Source organism: Nylanderia fulva, unplaced genomic scaffold (genome assembly GCF_048542155.1).
Source record: "Nylanderia fulva isolate GAGA-0341 unplaced genomic scaffold, ASM4854215v1 Scaffold13, whole genome shotgun sequence".
Taxonomy (NCBI): domain Eukaryota; kingdom Metazoa; phylum Arthropoda; class Insecta; order Hymenoptera; family Formicidae; genus Nylanderia; species Nylanderia fulva.
In genome coordinates, this window is record NW_028189518.1 from 6,099,849 (window position 1) to 6,118,508 (window position 18,660).

Here is an 18,660-nt window from a genome sequence, read left to right on the forward strand (position 1 = left end):
TCACCCCTCCATCTACGAACAAACCGATACTTTCCGTCGATCCACTGTGTGTTTCGGTCGTCTCATTCATCCTGTTCTTTTTCACGTACGATTTTATAGTCTCGTTTTCTCTCTCTCTCTCTCTCTTTGATTCGTATCATTTTACTCTCTCCGGTTGGATCTTTGTACGATCTATCTTGTCTCTCCCTACTGCATTATTCTATCTCTCTTGTATTCACGCGTACTACTTGGAAAATTTCGCACCCTCCGGCAACTCTCTGCAGCAAGAAATAAACGCTGGATTCGATTCGCCGACCTAGTCTGTCCTGCCGGAGGGGAGAAGTTAGCTTCGACAGAGGTGAACCAGTGGTGGCCTGGTCAGCGGAAACGACAAAGACAAACGATGACAGGACGATCGGTCAGAAGAGAGAAGAGCGAGAGAAAGACGGACGGTGCATCCGAGCATAGGTCATCGTAGATGGGAAGAGGCCCCCGATTTATTGACTCCTGGGGACTTATCGTGAAGCTACTTACAATTTCGATTGAAAACACGTTTTCCACAAGCAGTACGTGTTTTCGAGCAGTCATGAATCTGTTTCGAAGAGAGTATATTTACATATCATTTTATATTTATTTATTTTGATTTTAAAAATATCTGTAATATAGCAGCTGACTAAAATAATTATGAATAATTATGAAATTTTGTACTTTATATCATACATTATGTTTGAAAGTGAAAATTAAAGGGAAAAAGACAGAAAGATTAAAATAAAATTGCAAATATTTGATATATATTTTATTTCTATTTCTATTTCTTCAAGTATATTTTTTTATAAAAAAATAATTATAAAAAATTTTAAATTATAAAATTATTATAAGTACAATATTTTGTATAACCACTGTATTAAAAAAAGTTAACTTGAATGTAACACACAGATAAACTAATTATTTCAATAGATGATCGATCATTAGATAAAAGTATATCGTTGGCTATGATTATTTATTGAGCAAAAAATCATTATTTAGAAAAAGTCATTCGTTGCGAATTATGCATGTGCTGGCAAGATTCAACGATACATATATCAGAATAGAGATTTTTGGAAGATTCATGTCGCTTGGCGCATAACAAAATTTATCACATCATTCGTTTTCAAAATAGAACAAATCTATATTATGCAAAATAAATACCAAAAGTTTGTTAATCTGGAAATCGAATATATTGACAAAAATTATCTTTGTCTTTTTTTCCTCTTTTCTCTTTTTAACAAAAATTAAAAAGATTTACAATTCTTCGAAAACAAATTTTTGTGACATTTCTTATACACTCTAATATTTAGAATTATTAACATTTTTAATATTACAAAATTAAAGTATCTTGTCTGTTGTTTCACATTTTATTTTTTTTTCTTGCAACATTTTCTCTTATATTAAATTAAATCAAGTGTCAAAACTAAATAATTAGAGCAAACTCGAGTCTAACACTTCGCACTTTCGTGTCGCTTGCAATGCGGTTCAATCGTATACGCGAAAAGCTGGAATTGACAATTTCTCATCAGACTAACTTAAACTATTTGTATGGGAATGAGATATGGCACCCCGAGAACGTTGCTTCTATACTGAACATCCACGTAGACAGCTTTCAATTTGTTACAAAATAATTTACACTTTCCAGTACAGCGATTCTGCTGGGAAATTTATTGTGAATATGCATGCAGTACTTATGAATATGAATATGAGAAAATTATTATGCCAACGACGAGATGCAGAAAGTTTGCACTCAGAAAAGCTTCTCTTCTTCCTTCCTTCCTTCCCTCCCTTTCTCCTTCCCTTCTTTCTCTCGCTCTCACTCTCTCTTTCTCTTTTCCTTTTTATTTATTTTTCTTTCTTTTCGAGTACATTCATAATTTTTTTAAATTCTAAAGAAGACAAGATTATTCAAACGAAAGTATAACACATCTCGTAATTGACAACAATCAAATTTGCACAAACAAATTGCATTTGAAAATCATGACGCATGACTACATGTAACATTACAACAAACTATATTTCAGTACACGGAATGTCTCTGTAATGCTTCCTGCTAGTGAGCCACGACAACTATATTACTCGTGATTTAGCGCAATGGTCAGGAACCATCTGCAATGTACATTAAAATAAACTTTACGCTATTTATCTAGGAAACGTGAGAATCACAAATCAACTTGAACGACATATAAATCATCTAACGTCATGAGCTAAGATTTATATTACACGCAATTCAACTTTATGGAATAATCACCGAAGCTAACAATTATTTTGTCTGCTGTATGAAAAAATTAATTTTTATAGACATCGATTTAGAAAGAAATATTATCAAACAGTTCGCGCAAATATTTTCTCAATATATAAAGATTTCTTTATCTTAGAGTGCAATTACAATTTCTACTGCAACCGCGATTTAAAAAAATGAATCATAAAATAACCATCTGGATATAATAAGATTAGAGCAAAACTGGGTAAACATTGTAAGAAAACAAGAATGGCGTCACAAAGTCGCATGTTTCTGGCGCCATACCCTCATGTATATACAGCAGATGCGACATAAACAGTTTTCGTATTTCTGTGTCAACAGTTAAAATAAAAAAAAAATCAAATAAGCTGTACTCTAAATCATGCAAAGCAAGTTTGACAATTAAATTTATTTCTTAAAAATATAATAACATTTTAAAAAAATATAATAATATTTTAAAATATTATATATTATTAATTATACATATAATATATATATATATATATATATATATATATATATATATTCGTAACAATTATATTTGGAGAGATGAGATTATATGTATATGTAATTTCATCGGACAATTTCAAAGCATTCTGCGTTATTCATTAATAACGTGTAATCATGTTCCCACATCTTCTAAATATAAAGTTTTACTTCTACTCAATATAAATTTTAAATAAATTAAATAATAAATTAAATATAAAAATTATATAACCAAAGGTGATTTATTTTGTGCTCGCACTTGTCTGATAATGTAATATACATAAGGTTTAAAATTTCGTGCTTCTACTTTCATTCTTACGTTTTAAAAAGGTATTTAATAATATAAAATGATGTCAATTAAACGGTATATCGACATTTAAATGGAGTGAAAAATGAAATAAACTAAAGCTTAGAGAATTTAAACGGCTGACTATAATAACGCATTTAAAAATAGTCGAGCTGCCATTTGTTCATTCCTATCACTGGCAGTGTGTCAGCGCTCTCGTAATTTATTCATCTCTTCACTCTCTTTCCTTGATCTATCCTATGACGTCACGGTGACCCTTAAAACCTATCTGGCGTTTGCGACTACATTGCAACAGTCACTCGACACACAGTCCAACTTTTTTCAAACAAACGACACGGAAGAGAATTTAATATGAGCCGACAGCAGATCTCTGTTCGTTTCGCGAATATTATAAATTCGTGAAAGGAATCGAACGTGTTTGCACTCGTAGAATAATGCAATGTCTTCACGTATGTATCTGATACTGCTATGAAAGTTCCGTCCCGAGTCAAAATTTTACTTCTATTTTCTTTTATTTTTTTCATGTTTATTTCATATATAAGAATTTCTAAAAATTTTGATAAGTTTTATTTATGTGCATAGGAATTATATTGCATTGAGCTTCTACCTTAGTACCTCAAATAGACAATAAACAAATAGTTTGTTAGAGATTTCAAAGAAAGGTTTTCGACAAAACTATAAATTAAATAATTTATAGTATAAAGTATATATTAAAGAAGATATTAGATTAAACGTTGAGAAGTGAAAGAAAGAGAAAAGTTTCAACTCGGATAATAATAATATTATGGATTAAAAAATTGCCATTTTATTCTCCACATTTTAATTAATAATGTATATTACGTAATAATCAATCACGAAAAAAATTAGCTACCATAATTAAATTTTAGCTATCCCTATATTACAACCTGAAATTTAGTTATCATGCCTAAATTTTAACTATGGTAACTATATAATATTTTTAGTTATAGTTTAACAGAGAAGTCTATAGCTAAAATATTCGTTACCATAGCTAAAATTTAGGCAAGATAACTAAATTTTATGTGTATATAATATAAGGACAGCTCAAATTTAGTTATAGTAACTAATTTTATTTTTATAAATTATTATATCGTATTTGTGATATTTTTTTTATACGCGTATATGTCAATAATTAATTATATGTATATGTATGTATGTACATATATATGAGTACATAATTTAACATAAAAATAATTTTCTCAAAGCGTATCAGCATATATTTAATCGAATGTTGTAAAAGATAACAACTAGATAAATAAACAAAAAAATAAAAAAGCAAAGGGGGAAAATACACAAAAGTGATGTGTTTCTAGTCTGTCAGTCGCATGCGCATGCATTTAAAAATGGGACAAAATCTCGTTCACGTTCAAATTTATTTTAATTGAGTTTTCGAGATAAAAGAGAGCCGGCAATTTGCGCTCTAATTATATTTACTGAATCAATTTTCCTCTCCACCCACGCGGTTTTACTATATGCCGACAGTCGTCGTTACGATATTAAGCCAGATATGTACTGAGCATACCAATCAACTCAGCGAGGTTCACTCATCCAGCGACATTAATTCGTCTGCAATTAGAACAAAACGTCGGCAGCGGCGTGACAACGGCTGCGCTAGTCCGTTTTATTCTGCATTTAGTGATAAAAGCGAAAGGTTAAACAACAAAACGTAATCAAACTGCATATTGTGTATAACAGATTGATAAAATATTTCGCTGCATCTTTACTCATGCCAAAGTTTATATAAAACCATCTTGTAAATTATAATCGTATATAATCATGTTAGATCTCAATTAAATATATCATTCGTTTTCCAAAGATATAATTGTTATAAATTATAACTGTAATTATAATTAATATCTTGGATTTTTTTACTATCTATTTAACATTCTTTATAATTATATCTGGATTACATTAAATCCAGTATGTATGTACATATCTGAGAGAATATCTAAAAAATATTTAGGGATAGCGCATGTATACGCATATATAAATTAGATTTTTATATATTTCAATGAAACTAAAATATGTATTAAAATATCGGTAGAGTGACCAAAAAAATACGATATTGCAGAATTTCGCATAATTTAGTATTATCCAATGCAACATTAAAAAACATATACTAAGGTCATTATCAGGACGTTATTAAAGTCAATTTTGTCTCATATAAATAATTTTATATAAAAATTTTATATAAAATTGTATGTAAAAACTTTGCCGATTTTTTTTAAAGATAATCATATTATAAACTTAAAATTATGAATTTAAATTATAGAAATATATATGTATGTAAAATTGCGTAGATTTCGCGTACATAGAATTTTTTTAAAACGCGGATGTGTAGTAAAAATATAAAACATTTCCTTTTCAGTTCTGTATTGTTTAATATCTTATGATCTGTATATAGTATTCTTTCTTTAGTATATATATTCTTTAACAATCATTTTGAGATAACAGAGAACTAACTACAATCTACGATCTAGATCTAGATCTACATCTACAATTTTGAGGTAACGGGAACTAACTACAATCTACGATCTAGATCTACATCTATACAATTTAACCGTTACCTCCTAATAAAATAATATAGTTAATCACTCACCGACAGATGCGCAACAGCAGAGTTATAACTGCATCGAAGCTACGTTGACCTGTAACATACAAATTAAATTAATATAACAGCGTTTTAAATAATTAATATTATCAAAAATTATTATTGTGCCTATTTAATTTTATATTTAATGCGTACAATCATCAGTATAAATTATGTAAAGATTTTATCTTTTATAAAATAAACTTTTAGAAGAATTATATATCAAAAGCATTCCTCTTTAATTCTTTTTTAAATTATTTTAATATAGAAGTAGAAAGTGTAATATACATATATTTAATTTACAACAAGTATTATACAGTATTACAATACTCACCCCAGAGTTGCTCCGCTGGTGTCCGATGCCTCCTATACAAGCCTCCTCCTCCTCTCAAGTCGGGTTGATCACAATTGTCTGTTTATTTGTGAAAGTCCGATTTCCGAAATACGCGCAAAATATTTTGAAAAGCACTCCCGCACTAAACGCACGATATTTTGAACGAAACTCCCGCACTAAACGCGCGATATTTTGGACGACACTCTCGCACTAAACGCACGATACTTTGGACGAAACTCCCGCACTAAACGCACGATACTTTGGACGACACTCCCGCATTAAACGTGCGATACTTTGAACGAAACTCCCGCACTAAATGCGCGATACTTTGGACGACACTTCCGCTTTAAATGCGCGATATTTTGAATGAAATTCGCGCACTAAACGCGCGATACTTTAGACGACACTTCCGCACTAAACGCGCGATACTTTTAATCAAATTTCCGCATTAAACGCACGATACTGTGGAGGAGGACATATGTACTAACAATAAAACGAGCGATATTTTTTATATCTATTTCCAAAAAGAATTATTATAATATTATTATTTTAATATGTTTATATATTCTTTATTATGCATCGACTTTTATTATGCATCGCGATAATTCGATAATAAATCAATTTACTCGACCAATTTTAAAGAAAAAAAGTAACGCGTAATAGAATTTGCATTAAAAATTGTAAAATATTATCGTAAATTATTATCATAAATTATTATCGTAAATTATCGTAACTTATTATCGTATATTATTATTGTTGCAAATTATATTTTTTTTTATTTTTCTTATAATCGCGGCAAAATAACGGCAAAATATCGTTTAAATCTTTAAGATCTCACATTATTTTATCACACATTTTAATTTTAACTATATATAAATTCAAATTATCAATCAACATAAATCAATGGATTACAAAACCATAATATAATATCGATACATTATAACAATAAGTAATTATGATTATTATAATCAATTATACAAAAATTTATAATCACACGCGCAATTTATAATCATTAATTATTGTGTGTTTTGTAAAATAAATTAGATTAAATATACTATATATATGTTATATATTATATATATAAAATATTTCTGTTATTAAACGGAAATATTCTTAATCTATCCATTTTGTAATCCATCCAATTTGAGATAACGGAAACTAACAATCTACAATCTACAATATACATCTATATCTACATTATCTAATCTACAATACACCGTTATCTTCTAATATAAAATAATAATTTATATAACTCATCGATCGACGCACAACAGCAGATGTATACGACGCATCAAAGCTACGCTGTGATCTGTAACATATAAATAAAATAAAAATTATAGCACAACACCACCAATTTAATTAATATTTCAGAAAACTATTATAGTATATACATTGATTTTTATATTTTTTTTATATTTACGCGCGTACAATATTCAGCAGAAATATAATTAAAACATGTTATGAATTTTGATTCAATAAAACTAATAGACAAATACCAATATCCTCGCACCCTATAGTTGCTCTGCCCGATGTCTCTTTCAGACCTCCTCCTCCTCTCAAGATTCATTGATCTGTAACATACAAGTAAAATTCAAATTGTAGCAGCACCTAAACTATTTTTAAAAAAATTTTAATTGTATACATTAAATTTTATTTTTCATGCATGCAATAATAAGCAGAAATTTAATTAAATAATTTTATAAATTTTTAATCATAACTAAACTAGTATAATAGAAATGAGAATTGAACTAACAAAGATTAACATTATTTCAAATAATAATTATATACATATATTAATATTATCGTGCTGTTTTAAAAAGCACTTAAACATATGTATCAAATATATTAATACTAAATTTCAATATTAATAAAAAAATTTCAATTTTAGAGGCAATTTTTTTAAAAACTTAAAAAAAACAATTTCAAATTTTTTTATTTTAAAAAAATGTGATTCTTAAGCTACTTTCTTCAAAATAATGTAAATTTTAATCACACTCAACACATCTTGCTTGAAACTTAAAAAGCATTGAAACGTTAAAAGCATTCCGGACTTTATCGAATAACTATTCTCTTTGTGCAAAAAAAATGAAAAAAAAAAAAATAAAAAATAAAAAAAGCAAGTCGTATGGGTGAATTTTCTCGTCGAAACAGAACTTTGTTATCGCGCTCTTCACTTTTGCACGATAATTTATCCGTGAACACCTCGAAGGGTGAATTTTCACCGACACGATGCGCCACATCTCAACCGGAAATGGAAGGAATCAGCGAGCCGCTACCTTCTAATTTCCGATAGAGTGACATGACCGAATTAAGAGAAAGAAGGATGAAGTAAAGACATAGAGAACAAATTCGTGACTGTTTCACCACTGGCACATTGTGACGACAGGTCTTTCTGCTTTTGCTGGCACAACTGTAACGTTGTTTCAGATAAAAACAATGTTCGCGGTATCGAAAGCCTTTCTTTCCACTTCAAATATAGGTACTACACATTTTATTAACGTAGCCATATATAACAACAGCGATCTAGATACTGGAAATAATTTGATAAATATATTTTGAAAGCCATATAATGCAATTTCATATATTTTATATTATATTGCAATTTAATGAACATGCTTTCTCTTCATAATCGCAATACATAGTTTTATAATTATCCAATACTATCATCAAACTTAAATGATAAACAATAATGTAAAGCTCCAGTTGAACTTTCTTTTCACATAGTCGCTTTACATTAAATTACACAACAATAATGTTCTGCAAATTATTTCTTCGTCTCTTTTCTAATGTCTTTATAGATAGAATTCGGAAAACTTGCGTCGAAATTTCGGTGACATGATATTCGATTATTATTACGTTCTGCTTTCGACTGTCAGCGCGTCGACGACAGGCCACTTCGTAAATGAATTTTCGCGCAGGCCTTTCATAGGGATACATTCGGCTTGCGCTTCTACATACTCTGAGTCTACCGCCATGCCGTGCGGGGCTAATTAGCTGTCGTGTGACATCGCCTTTGATCCTCGTAAATTAATAATAGCACTACCTCCACAGAGAATTCAATTCGGCCCCCGCCCCTGGTATTTTCAACAATCTCTCCTCTAGCATAACAAAAAAACTTTTGTACGTTTCATTTGCATATTGTCTTACATTTGATCAGTGATTATTGCCCGAAAAATAAAAATGTAAAACGTTTAACACTGAGCACAATATAAATTTATAACACAAAAAATTTCAAAAAAAAAGATAATATATTTGTAATTATTTAATATGATTTACTTTTTAATTTCTTATTAATATTAATTTTATTCAAGGTTGATTTTCTTTAGACGACCAAACCGGTTAATGATGAAAAAATTACTTTATTTATTACATAACAAAGACAACGTGATATCATTATATAACAAAAAATAAATATGACAACAAGTTCAAAGTTATAAAATTATACAATAATATAAAAAAAATATAATAGAAACTTGATATATGTTGTACAAGAAATTACACATTAAACATGATGACTATGTGTGAATTAATTCCAAAAAATTATACGTGAACACTAATAAATAACCATACGTAACAATTCAGTCATCATTTAACCGTGTGCACTCAGTAAAAGCACAACATAAACTGATAATAGTCAAAAATATTTTAAATATATAGCAGTTAAAAAAAAGAAATAAACATAATCCAAATAATAAAAAAAAACAACAAAGTAAAGGATAATTAATTTTATTATTATTACTAATTCATTTATAGCATTAAAAAATGATTCCTTTTTAAATTATCTACATTTATATTTTTATACTACCAATAAATTAGTTAATGATATCAATAAAAAATTAATATTAAAAAAATAATCAGAAAAGTAAATATTTGTTTAAATATGTCGTATGACACAATGTCAGATAACCATTCGCGTTTATATTGAAAAGTGGATGTAAACAAATTGCACCAATAAATGTATTGGATTTTTAACATTTTTCATTTCTATATCGTATCCTCTTTCGAATTATTTTTATTATTGTTTTACCTTTGCAATTGATTTTATTATTGCCTCGCAATAATATAACCGTGTCACTATCTTCGATTGCGATTGAGAATATTGCGTTTTACATGTTCGTGACAAGCGTTTCTGTAACGCGAGACAAAAGTTGGTGAGAACGCGATAGAGTGGACGCACGAAACAGTAATACCGCGGTGATACCGAAGTTGTAAACCGGACAAATTTCTTTCCTAGCGATTTTTCTCGCGCTTGTGATTCTTTTAAAATAAAAAACCATATGAGACAAAAATTATTTAAATCTCTTCCTTCTCTCTCTCTCTCTCTCTCTCTCTCTCTTTCTCTCTACAATAAATGAAAAAATAGTTACGTTACGTATTATTGACCAATAGATATCTCGACTTTTTAAATAATTAAAATAATTAAAGGTTGATATGAAAAAAAAATGATATATTTCTTTTCAAGTAGAATAAACTACAATAATATACAAGATTTATTTATTATAAAAAGATAGTTATTCTCTTATCTTTGTCTTTTCTCAAAGAAAAAAAAAGATTTATTAAGAACATTCTATATATCAAATACTTTAAAAAAATGTAATTATGTTAATTATGTCTAAAATTATTTTTTAAATCTATTGACCACATCAACTTCTATAATGTCTATTACGTCATAAATATTATATGAGTAAGTGAACTTCATGAGATTAGTATATGAAGACATCCTTAAGTTGCAATTTCAGCTCTTTAAATATAGTTCGAGATATCATAAATGACGAATTACGTCGTATAAAGGATTCTAGAAAGAGATTAATAGCGATAATAAATAATTATATGACAGTCTAATAAAACTTATGCATTACATTTTTATCATTTACAATAGAAGTAGATGAATATTAACTACCTGAACATCTTATCTTAACGTCAAAATATTCAAATAAAAAAATGAAAGATTTTTTTTATTGCTCTACCTGTTAATACTAAAATAATATAATGTATGTTTGTATAAAAATTCTTACTAAAAATATTATAATATGCTACTGGAAAATCAACATTTTTATAATTAAATATTTTAAATAAGAAAGTTAATAATTTAATTCAGCAATTTATTAAATAAAAATTGTCTGTCTGATAATGAGTTTAATATGCAAAATAATACATCCACACTGAAAGAAAAATTTGTTGACTTGATTAAATCATTCAACTAAATATTATTCTGTTCATTGAATTAATTAATATTTTGTTAATTGAATATATAGAAATATTTAAATTAAATAAAACATATTAACAATAACGTTCAATACAACATCTAACAAAATGTGTATTTGACTTAAATACTTATATATGTTCAATTAAGAAAATCGTAATTTAGTCGAACGATTTAGTCACGTTAACAATTTTTTTTCTCAGTGCGAGATACATTTAAAATGTGTCTTTTTAAAATTGTATATAAATATTTGCGTATATATGCAATGTAGAATCGTCATTATAATTGATTACTAAAAAATAATTATTAATGCGAACTATATGTAAATGCTGGCAAATACGTGCATGCAAATTTTGCTTGCTAACGGGATGAATCTCTTTCTTATCAAAAGATAAAAGCTCATGATAAAAATATTATTATTAGCATAAACATTGTAAGCTGTCAGAGGGAGACGCGTGCTTATCACGCATCGTTGAATCTCATAGGAACGATGAACCGTAATGCATCCTATCGTATCTTATACATTACGCGTGAAGATTTTCTGAGAAGTCTCAGAAAATGAGCATCTAGTAATAACATCGAAATTTACTGTCAAATTTACTCAATGGCAACATCCTTTTGCAAGTAAGATTATACAATGTAAAAGTGAATTTGGAATTTTAGTTTTAATTATTTTAATTTTGTATTATTTTTCAAGTAAAGAAATAATTATTATTGGAAATACTCGCAGAGAAAATTTATAAAAATTTTCTTTTTGAATCTGAGAAAATAAGGAGCAAAATTATTTGAAATGTCATAAAAGATGAAAAGAACGTAATACTTCAAGAAACATTTCTGTAAAAAATCGTTTCGTATGGTTCTTAGAAACCCAATCAAAGATAAGAAAAAATCTTGAAGAAAAAGTTCTCTTAATTTTCGTAAAGAAAATTTCAAACTTTATGAAATATTCTAAAAAATCTCGATAAAAAGTATTTTTCATGCGAATCGTCCTTTGCTCCAAGCGCAACCGAATTTTATATAATATCATCTTAATTATAGATTATAGATGATGGCGCCGTACGCAAAATAAGATCGTTCATCATCAGTAAAGACTAACCCAACGACATGAGAGAAAAGAGAAAGAAAATAGAGTGAGAAATAGAAGACAAAAAATGGTTTCCAACGTTGCTCCACCACCCACGTTCCTCCCTATTTTTCATCGTCCGACCTCGACGATGTTCTCCCGACCGTTCTTTCATTTACGCCAGAGAAACAAGAGGCAAGAGAGATTCACTCTCTGTCTCTCTCCCTATTCTCATCTCACTCTCTATTTCCTTTTTCCTCTCATCCTCGCTCTCTATTTCCTTTCGTCAGTTTCTCATGTTTCCTCCCTGGCATTAATATACCGACAACTGGATTAAGCACGTTTACGGTTTATCTTCTTCTTGCAATGCGTTTTAGGTATCCTGCTCACATATGTACTAGCCCTCCCTTAGGTGGATAGAATAGAAGACTCATTTACTAAAGAGCTTTATCTTCTTCCCACCACGCCTTGCATTCAAAATATGGCATAATCGAAACATAGCGAGAGAATTATGCACAAAAATCGCACGACATTTGCTCGATTTATTGAGGAAATTTAACTTTCAAATACACAAAATCGAATTGATTTAAATTTGCCGATGGAGAAACTTATTTAAATAACGCAAAATGCCAAACCTACACCTTGAATGTTTCGCGAAAAAAGTTTCTTGAAATGATGAAAATCGCACAAAACGCAAATTTCGTACAAATTCGAATCAAATTCTTTTTCCTAATACTTTTAATCTCAATTTTCAATCAAACATCTCTCTACTTTGATATTTGAAGCAGTCAAATTGCTCTCTTTCGAAACGTTTTAATCTATAGTTTTGCCGAAAGTTCCTTTTTTAAATTAAATAAGAAATTCTTTGTTTTATTTATTTGAGAGATAAATATATATATATATATATATATATATATATATATAGTAAATATAAAGAAAATTCAATTCTTAATAAATTAAACCTATCAAAATCCTAGAATACATAAGCGTGAGATAATTATTGAGATTGAAAGTAAAAAATAAAAATTATTGATTTGGGAATTCATAAAAATTCATCACAAAATGCACAGGAACTTTATTTTGAGAAAACGAATGGATTCGGCGCGCGCACGATACTCAAGAGAGTAGCTATACATATAGCTCGATTGCGGCGAATATAGGCAAAACTAGGTCGTCTGGAATGTGCAATGAGACGCGGAAGAATGAACACATTCTTGTCGATTGAAAACTTCTAACGTAGTATTCGGATCTTATTTTGACGCTACGAAAAATCGTAATTAACTCCGATGAGTCGCGTTTCGCATCGTCAATTTATTTTTATTGGAGAAAATATTCAATGTTTATATTCGTTACGATCTGATTTTTTATTAGTTAAAATAATTCTATTTATCTCATTTTAATTAATTCATTAATCATTGATATGTATGTACAACAATATTTATTTTATTGCATTAATTAGAACGTTACAATCAAAAATAAAAAATCATAAGATAAATATCAGTACATACGAATAGTACTACGAATATTGATGCAATTAGAAATGGTAAGCTAAATGATTCCTAGGAAAAATTGGCATACATGCTCCTAGCAATTTCTCATATAAAATGCATAAAAAGAATAAAACTGCAACCTCGCATTGCACAGAGGGGTCACCGTTTGCATTGAATTGCATCCGGTGCATTCGTGAAAATTCGGCTACATATATAGCCTTCTTCTATTTCCTTTTTCCATTTGTCCTAAATAGACCGTTGTCACATGTTTGATTAAAAGTAAAGGTATAATTTTTGTGATTATTCGTTACATTAGCCACGATCTCTTATACTCAAGATCTTATGGAAGATCTAGAATAATCATAATCGATAATACCGCGCATATATGCAGCGTATTATCATGTGTAATAAGATTAATATAAATAAAAAATAGAATTATAAAACACATAATAACAATGCAAAACCTGGGAGCATTAATTGTTCATATCATAGTTCAATTTTTGTGATGCTTTTACACGCATTTATATGTATATACATGTATTCATTGTACATATATTATATACACATTGTATTAATATCATAAATCTCTAAGAAATAAAAGCTACAAAAGCATTTATTTCATTAAGTCAGCAGACCATGTATTGGCCTCAAAAAATGTAGGTGTGTGACTCTCATTCTTAAATACTAACAATAAGAGATATCTACCAACTTACCACAAACTCTTAAACTGTCTTTAAAATTATATAATTATATAATTTAAAGACAGAATAATTATATAATTTAAAAACAGAATATATTTCGCAAATGTGTCTTATTAAATTAACAACTCTAAATATTTCAAATTAATGTCACATATGTCTCAATAAAAGCTAAAATTCGCAATGTATGTCATAAATTTGAAAAGAAAAAAAATTACAGAAACACTTCTTTTAATAATTCAATAGATTAGGTAATGTAAATCCATCCTTGAAAAAATTTAACTAAAATTTTCTTTTAAGAACCCAACATGCTTTATAAACTAAATATACCCAAAGCAATTTATGAACAAGAAATATTAGAGGAAAACATAATAAGCATGAAAAATATAAAAATATATAAAAATCATGAAAAAAGTAATAAGATACCATTCTTATAAGACATTTCTTTTATTATCTCAAATGTATACATATATTCATGCTCCGAGAAGCTATATAGTTGTTGTCTGACTATATCACCAGACATTGAGTAACTGAAGTATTTCAAGATTTTCAGCCTTGTACTTACAAATGTAAACCTCTAAGAAAAAAATGCAATATTCAGATAAGTTATAAAAAAAATTACGATTATCATAACTAGAAATGATTTTCTACTTATTTATAATTATATATATTTAAATATATATTTATAATTAGCTCAATATAGGATTTAATGTAATTATTAATTTCATGGCTCTACGCAAGAATTAATAACTGTACCGATAAAGTTAATATATTTAATTTAATATTATTTAACAAAAGTTACGCACATGCTCATACAGATGGAAATTATATATTGTTGATTCTGAAAACTATCTTTCAAAAATATATTTATCACAATATATTTCTCTTTATATCGCAAAAGAAAAATTGTAAAAATTATTCTGTCGGAATATCAGCAGATAATACACAAATAAATAACATTAATAAATTTATAAAAAAAAAAACTTTATTTCTATTTTTAAGACATGTGGCACTAATTTGAGCTATTTTCTATAAATTATCTAAGCAATACATATACAGCGCAAACATTAACTTTTGTTTGCTAGATTTATGGTTCGAATTATTTCACGTTGTTTTCAATTATTTGAATAAACATTAACATTGTAATTCTTAAGAATGTGCCGCAGCGTGAATTGTAATTATCATTCTTTATAGTTTTATGCAGAACAATAAATGTTTTTTATTTCTAGATGTATGGCAACGCTAATTTCCATTAAACTGTCTGGATAGCATACAATATGAAATATTAACTTTTATTTGTTGCATTTAAAACTCAAATAATTTAATGTGTGGTCTTGAATTATTTAAGTAGGTGTTAACACTAATTTGGTGAAGACAATTTAAGAATAACATTATTAAGTTTCTATTTCTTATAAGACTCATATATATTATAAGTAATGTTTCATAAATTTATCAATTTTGTTTCTTATTTCATGAATTCATCATTTTTTTCCCCTATTTATTATCTAATATTCTAGATATTATAGACTCTATTATCTAATAATATAAAAAAATAAAAATTACAGTATGCTGTATTCTTAAAAATTACAAATTTAACTTTTTATTTTATTTTATATTTAGGATAAAATATTTTTGTTCATGTTTATATAAAATAAATGTTCTCATGTTGTTTAGACAAGAAAAAACATTGTCTATTGAAAAAATGTAAAAAATATTCAACATGGAATGAAATATGTCAATAAATAAAATTGAAAACTTAGTATGAACTATGTCAAAATAGAGTAAAAACAATAATGTAATTATGTATTACATATTTATATATTATGCATAATAAATATTAAATATTTTTTATATATTATATTCAATAAAGAGAGAAAAATAAAAGTATAGCTTTCTTATAATAATAAATAACATTTTATTAAATATATTTATTATTTTCTTATTTTTTTTATTATTTTCACATAGACAAAATTTCTATAGATATTTCTATTTTTGATTTTGATTTTAATGTTATATATTATAATTGTTTGCTAATAATATTCAACATTGAGAAATTCATATATAATATTCATATAATATTCATTGAGAAATTTACATAGATTTGATGCAAAAATAAAAGTGGCACAAATTGCATCAAAGAAAGAAAATAATGTACTATTTCTAAACTTACTTGTACAATAAATGGTTGGCATGAATAATGTACAGTTTGATATGTTTGTAGTCAGATCTCCAAGTCATTCGTCGCACGCGTTGCACAATTATATTTCACCCACACATCCTCAGTAATTGTCATTACCTGTACAAATATATTTACATAAATTAAAATTTTTATATCATAAATTTTAAAAAATAATTTTTTATTGTATTTAGGCCAATATATTATTATTATATTCAACATTATACGATGTCAACTCAATTATATATATGTATATTATATATTATATATAATGTATATTATGTATATATAAATTTAAATTCGTCTCTATAAATGTACAAATATTCGAAAATCATGAGAGTAAATCAAAATGACCATGATTATTTGACCCGAAAAAATCGCTGATCTCTTATTCCCATTCTTAACATATAATATGTCACAAAAATATTACACTATATCTCACAATCTATTCAAAAAACAATGCTATTGCAAATAATAGTATCTATTTGGCTTCATAATCTCTTTGTTGGCTTACCTGTACAGATATTTCCGGAGCGCGTGATCTCTATATACTTCCGTGTGTTCTGTACGACACGACTCGACGTTCCCGCCTGCGCAGAAAAAAAGGACAAATTGTTGTGTGTATGTATATATATGTATATATATATATACCTGTATAGATAGATAGATAGATAGATAGATAGATAGATAGATAGATAGATAGATAGATAGATAGATAGATAGATAGATAGATAGATAGATAGATAGATAGATAGATAGCACACGTAGCATCTTATATGTCATAAAAACAATACGTTATTTCACAATCTATTCAAAAGACAATGCTGTCGTGAATAATAATCTATATAATCTATTTGGCTTAATTATCTCTTTGTCGACTTACATGTACAGATATTATGCAACGCACAAATCTACCTCCGTGCGCCACGACGTTCCCGCGCAGAAAGAGGAAGAAGAAGTCGCTGCACGCAGCACGTAGCGTCTCGGACCAATCAAGATGAAGAGTGCCAAAATTCCCTTGTCTTGATTGGTCAAACTCGGCGTAGTAATATATGGATTCTGAATCATCTCATTGGTAGATTTTTTGGCGCGTATAACCGTTTCAACCAATCAATTCAAAGAATTGTCACGTGATCTATCGAAACTTGCAGGACTGTTCTCCCACAATTTAGCGCAAAAATTCAAACTCGTTTAAAGTAATTATGCAAATGAAAGTGATCATGCATAATACAAGTAGTAGAAAAAAAATTAAGATCTAAAATTAATATTTTCCTTTCAAAATCACATGTAAATGAACATATCAAGTACGATTATACGCATTCCACTTTTAGCGAGACTTTAAACTGTCTTCAGTTGACAGTATATATAGCATGTTACTCTGAATTGCTTACTGCTTATGTAGACGAGCCTTAACGGTTACTATAAATTTCTTACAAGAAACAGCTCGAAAGTCATAATTTATTGCGAGGATCGTGTACCGAACAATATATATGAGAATTCAAATATTTTATTCACAAGATTGAATCTTGATAAATAGATCGAGATAATGTTCTAACCTGTTTATCTCGATATTTACATACATATATATATATATATATATATATATATATATATATATATATATATATACAAGTTAGTAAAAAATTTTTTTTATACCTATTTCACTTTTCTTTTAATAGTTAAATCTAAAGAAAGCATTCTTATCACTTTTTTCAGCTTATTTTTTTATTTGTCATTTGAACATATTTATTATGTTGTTAATAATGTTTTGTATTATTTGTATGTGGGGAGCATAGGATGTTTTATTATGATAAAATAATGTAAATTATTATTCAATTTTATCATAATACATTTTTCAACTAGAAGTCTGTATTCAACTTCTCTTCCAGAGAAAAAATTGTGAGAAAGCACAGATAAATTATAAGATTGGACATTTCCATTTATGGCAATATTTTATTATTGATAACAAGTTATTAGTTGTCTAATAATTTAGTATGACAGATTCTATTTTAAAGAAATTCTATGTTTTACATTTATATATAAATGA

At 27.7% G+C, this 18,660-nt stretch overlaps 1 long non-coding RNA gene across 5 annotated transcripts; it reads right to left on the reverse strand.

The window, feature by feature from the left end:
- Positions 1 to 117: 117 nt before the first annotated feature.
- Positions 118 to 17,561, reverse strand: LOC114944802 (uncharacterized). Of its 5 annotated transcripts, XR_003822274.2 has the most exons (8): positions 17,497 to 17,561; positions 17,128 to 17,203; positions 16,608 to 16,733; positions 7,480 to 7,554; positions 7,253 to 7,292; positions 5,984 to 6,445; positions 5,659 to 5,707; positions 118 to 571 (listed from the first exon to the last, which is right to left on the reverse strand). It is a non-coding gene; the product is annotated as an uncharacterized LOC114944802 (long non-coding RNA). The 5 variants fall into 5 exon arrangements; XR_014924064.1 differs by lacking the exons at positions 118 to 571; positions 5,659 to 5,707; positions 5,984 to 6,445 and adding an exon at positions 6,450 to 6,497 and having other exon boundaries at positions 7,237 to 7,292; XR_014924066.1 differs by lacking the exons at positions 118 to 571; positions 5,659 to 5,707; positions 5,984 to 6,445 and adding an exon at positions 6,479 to 6,497.
- Positions 17,562 to 18,660: the final 1,099 nt, after the last annotated feature.